Genomic DNA, 6,054 nt, shown 5'->3' with positions numbered 1-6,054 from the left:
AGCAGTAACTTAACTGTTTGTCTTCTAACTGTCATTGAAATGTCAATACGCACAGAAAAAAGTTACACTGCACTCCCGCTCGGAGGCAAAGGAAACACGTTTGTCTTCTTGCAGCGCTGAAGCTAAGATGTAGACATTTGCCGCAAACCCACCGCCTCCGGCTTTGGTATATTCCAGGATATGCAGTGTTTACAAACCTCTCACCTCGCTGTCAGATATTTGACCATGTATTTGTTAGCAAGCTGCGCTGCATTGTGACCATATAGGCTGTGATAACAACTTAAAACTCAACACAGACCATTTTTTTCGTTAAGGTGGACAAAAAATAGTTTTCTATATTTGCTTTGTTTCACACAACACAATCGATGCCTATACAGTACAATAATAATGGTTAATTGTCCAGTAGAGGCCATCATTTTAACAGCTAACTCATAAATAGGTTCATCAGTACAGTATTGCATATTTAGGTAGGATCACTGTATTTTTGGGATGAAAGGAATCAGTAGTGAAAGCAATATATATATTTGCTGCCTCCATTATTCTGCAGAACCACTCATAGCAGTGCTACTATAAAATAAATATATAGCTACATTATTTAACAATTATCAGCAACTTTATGGTTATTTTTCACACTGCTGGCTGGTTTAACCTGAAGTCCATTGCATATGATTAGCTAACCATATATGCAATGTCTTCAGTAACTAGTATAAACTAGGTGTGCCATATAAAAGCTGTCTGTTCCTCTGAAATGTTGAGGATTTTTATAATATAAATAATTGACAACTATAAAAAGGTTTGGATTCTACTTAGGGTTTCCAGTCCCTGATGTTTTTACATAGAAGATGTTTTAACATGTCACAGAAGCAGTGGAACAGATGCACGTAAATAGGAAGTTGCAGGATATATACATTCATATGTCTTGCGTTCTTTGAGTGCTGGTTCTGGATTAGTCTTTCATGCTGTATCATGTACATGTGCTGCATGTATGCTTTACCCCGATGCATGTGTTAATTTGAATGCGCTTGCTTCTGATTCTTCCCCTCCTTTCCTCCTTTCTCTGCTGTCCTCATTTTTCCTGTCTCTATGCAGGCGACCTCAAGCAGAGATGGGTTGCCCCATATTTGTGGAGTTCTGGTCAAGGTTTCCTCCTATTTAAAGGGACTTTTTCATTTCTGCCTCCTCTTTGGTGTTTCCTCTGGGGAACTTTAAGCTTTTGCAAAGCATCTTGAGACCATCTTGGTTGTTGTTGGCACCATATAAGTAAAACTAAAGTGTACTGAATATGTCCAAGCTGGACTATAATCCTAATCATTTGGATAATAAGACGATTTGTCTTCTAATACTTGCTTTTTGTATATACATATTCATTTCAAGTAGTATGTCCATGCTGCCACACATTAAGGCCTGTGTTACCATCTCTGATTTCCTCTTCCCATCACATATCGTGGGTTTCAGCCCTGTGATATACTAATTGACTTATGCCAAAGCCCTTTCCCTCATATTAGACAAATGTAACGATTCGCAAATCATGTATTATGTAATATGTAAGTCCTATCTTGTTAAGTTATGTAATGGCATTTCATCTGCTGATCCTTAAGAACCTGCATATGCTGTTGTTGGTCTGTAGATGGAGCCGTCGTAATTGCAAACTTTTGCAGCCTGCCTGTACCACATCTCAGACCAATGCAACGCAGATGTTCTATCAAAATCTGCAGCTGTTATAATGTGAGAGAAATCGTAAGTTCCACATAAAGAGCAACCCGTCCTTAGTTCGTCTATTATTAGTAACTGTAAATGTTAATTGATATGTTGTATCTTCATGTTTTATTTACATTATTAATTATTTAAATGTGCTTATTACAGTGGCATCATTTTGCCATTAAGGCCTTTTAGCGACATTAAACTTGATCAGGTTCCTGAGGCAGACTACGCAATTTACCACTTCCATATGTGTGTGTGCCACACAGGCAGATTGAGAATAGGATCATTGTTTTCTTGCATCAGTTTGTGAGTCACAACAGAACTCAAAGGTTACTTTTTAACTTCCTATGACCTTTTACCTACATATCCCACCTTCCTGTCCTGCATGTTCACTGTATGTGAACATGTAGGACGTGTGTGTATCATAGTAAACAATGTATGCCAATAATAATTGGATTCAAAGTGGCTTTATATTGAATTAAGCTAAATTACTGGCAGTAGAGAAATATCTGACATATCTGAACACCATAAATCTGGATATCTCACCAGGACTGAATTCTTTTACTGCAGTTTAGAATTTGTTTTAAAGTGACTAAACAAGTAGTGAACAGACTAATGTTTGATGACAGACTATGCTCGAGATGTTTACAGCCCAGTTTGTTATTATTATTTATTAGAAAATCTATTAAATTTAACAAATAATGCATGTAGACTTTATAGGTCTTTTGTAAAATCTTGAAATCCAACCGAGCTTTGAAAAACAGCAGGGGGATAATTGAGCATTTTATTAATAAAAAGGGAACTTGGGATTGACTCAGTCTGGTCTTCCACGTTCATGCAGTAATAGAGCACATGAGCTAATGTTTATAATAGAGAGTCTTTTTATACACTCAAATGTAACATTGTGGTATTTATCAATGGAAAGCATGCCTAATAATAGCAAGGCTTTATATAGACCAGGTGAGAAAAAAGGCAGCATTGGAAAGTGCATGCTCACTGTGCTCTAAAAATGGATCAGTGAAGGCCTTTTAAATGAGTCTAGATCCAAAATGTGTCCCCGTTCAGGGCAAAATACATACTTTGATCTTGGAGAGGAAATGACAGTTTCAAATTATTATTATAATTTATTATCCAAAGTATTTCCAGCCTTGTGCTTCACAGTTGGCAAGGTGTTCTCCTTGACCTACCTTTAGTGACTGTGGCCAAAGAGCTGAGCTCAAATTGTTATCTCCCAACAACATTTCTTTCCAAACCGACTGCGGTTTATTATTGTTTTGTAGATCTCACAAAACGACCTCTGTGATGAGCTTGCAGTTAACTGTTTGTTCTGTGCTCCACGTACACTTCACTGGCCCTCCTGTACCAGCTGAGCCTTTCTGCAGCGTGTAATGGTGATTCATCTTAGAGTTTAAAGGTTTTCTTGGTGTCACAGGGCATAGTCTTGACTTCCAGAGTTCAACTTAATTAACATTTCTCCATGACATTTTATAAGCCCCTGTTTTACAGCCACATCTCTGATCTCATTCTGTGAGGTTCTTTGTACCTCAGAACAGTTCTGCCTCATCAGAGCATGGACTTGAGCCTTCCGGGGGTGTCCTGTGGTGGGCTTTTATGTGTATGTCTGTGTCAGGCTGCATCCTGCTGGGGAGGGCTGCTGCCTTCAAGGACTGTCATTGCTATGTGGTGGGGGTGTCTGGTCTGGTCTAGGGGGGATGGTACATGTCTAAGTAATATCCACACGAATGGCAGATCCAAACGTTTCCCAGTAGAACATTGTTTGGTCAGTATTATTCACTTCACCTCTCTGTGGTTATAATATTGTGGCTGATCGGTGTATATACTTCTACAACTGCCAGAGACGTTTCACACACAATATTATGTCTCTTACACATGCAGTGTTGATACTGACGACAAAGTTGGGTGACCTAGATCTCACATGACATGAAGCTGGTTTGCTGTGTTCACCCTGAGGATTGTCTGTAAATAGATTTGTGGGGATTCATTCATTCATAATAATTCATAATTCTCCACATGTCCCTACATCATTTCTCACGCAGAAGTCACCATTATTTGAGAATTAAGCCTGCAGCTCACTGATATAAGGCAGCGATTGCAGTGTAAACCGTGCCTTTGTTTGAGGTCCTAGAACTTTGAATAGCATCAACTCAACAACAAACATTTATACTAAGCCAGGAAATACATCAGAGTAACACACAACTAAGTCGGGTTAGTTTATTTATTTAAAAGTGGCTGTTGTACAGAGAATAATGCATGCCATCGTGGCTACAAAGTCAAACTTTGCCAATAAAATCAGACTCAGGTAAAATCAGGTGGTTATTCTTATCTGTGGTTTTAAAGGTCTGGATGAACTCATCCGTCATCGGTGGATTAAAAATAATTGGCTCTATAAGCCAATAAATTTGGCTACACCGCACCTGTGATACCTGCCTCGTGTAAGAGTGGAAGGTACGACTTATCAACATAAGTTCTAATGTCTGGAGATCCAAGCCTAGACAAATAACCACAAGACAAAGTTCACTTACATTTCAAATTGCCAGGAAGCACCGCCTAAAGGCCTGCTATGATGAGTGGCCATTCCACTTGAAAGGGAAAAGCGCGTCTTCTGTTTTAGTAAGTGCTGACACGAAGCAGTGCATTAAGTACTTGGTTCAAAGACTACTCTTACTAATGATAACAGACTGGATGTTATATAAACACCATGCTTGTAGTCTTCTGACTAATGCAAATCAAAATCAATCTTTTTCCAAAAACAGAATAATGCATTATCTATCTTATTTGTCAGTCAGAGAAGGGAATGCAGATAATAAATGTAGATACTGTATGAGGCACCGAGACGACAGCAAAGCTGGCAAATGAACACCCAGTAACTGCAAAAAGAACAACACAGGACATGTTGAGACGGGAACAAATGAGGACAGTTCAGAATGACCCTTCTTACATCAGTCTCCACTTTAGAGTTGCTTATAATTGCTAATGCGAATAGATGAGGTCAGCCTACATTTTCCTAAATTATGTTTTGCAAATGCTGTGCCAGGCAACAGGCCTAAACCAATCTATGAATCCTCAGTGTAAGCCACCTCAGCTGTTTGGCCTAATGCTCAACACCAGGGCCCTTATGACTGGAACAATGAAGCTGCAAACGCCATGACAAAATGCTTTAAATAGTCACATTCACATAAAACTATCCAAAACAACGTAATACATAGAAACAGGCCAGTTTAAGTGCAAATACAGACCAAAAATAAAGCGCAGAACCAAATATAACGTGTTAGACATATCCACCAATATGCGTAGCATGATGGGAAACAGTATTTGAACATCAACATTGTTTAAGACGCTCTAGGTTAATTAATTATCTCTAATTATCTCAAAATCTCAACAGTTCTAGAACCACAGCCTCCAAAATGAAAATACAGCTGAATCAACAGCTCTATCAGTTATGTCAGTCAAAAAAACATAAAAACCTTTATGAAGTTACCATCTCATGCAGGGCTATATGAGAATGCATTTGTTTTTGTTTTTGTTTTTAATAGTAGCTACACCTAATGAACTGCAAGCGGGTGTAATATTATATGTAATATAATTATATTATATAGATCTACTCTCAATAGGTGTTTTATTTGATTATAGTATTGGCATGTTTATTCAGTTATTTGATTTCTTCTTGTGTTTTGTATTTTATACACTACTTGAATATACTAATGTATATTAGAAGCGGGTGGTTACATTATGTTTGTTGTAGAATAAATCTCGTTATTTTCTTTACTTTTAGACACGTAAAATAACCGGTCACCGCATTCCATTTTAAAGCCTCGCCCACAGTCACATTTGTCGCACACAAATAAAATGAAGTGGGCGTTCACAGCGGTTAAAAATAAAAAAGGCAAATAAAAAACTGAATTCAACTTCCTGCTCTGCCATTCTTCTCCTCCGAGCGACAGAGGCCGTCGCTCATCGACCACGCAACGCAGCCGCGCGGTGTTTGCTGGGTAACGTAGTTTTTCGTGAAATGGAATTTTCCGAATGGAGTGGAAATTTACACACTCCCTCCTTGTAGTATGCAGAGCTCAGCCGAGGCTGCTTTGTAAGATGTTTTTCCTGGAAGTCAATCAGTTTAACCATATTGTCTGACTGCTGAGAAAGCTTTAAATGTCATTATGCTTATTACAATGAGATTGATCACAACAACCTGACTTTATATTATTCAAACAGGAGAGGCAATGGGTATTTCTTTTTTGCCATTAAATCATGCAGCCTAACTGAACCACACCAACAATACAATATACAATACAATAAAAATAAAATACAATAAATGCACCATTTATTGAAATC

The sequence above is a fragment of the Mugil cephalus genome, chromosome 12, assembly GCF_022458985.1.
Source record: "Mugil cephalus isolate CIBA_MC_2020 chromosome 12, CIBA_Mcephalus_1.1, whole genome shotgun sequence".
NCBI lineage: Eukaryota > Metazoa > Chordata > Actinopteri > Mugiliformes > Mugilidae > Mugil > Mugil cephalus.
This window is presented reverse-complemented; position numbering follows the sequence as displayed.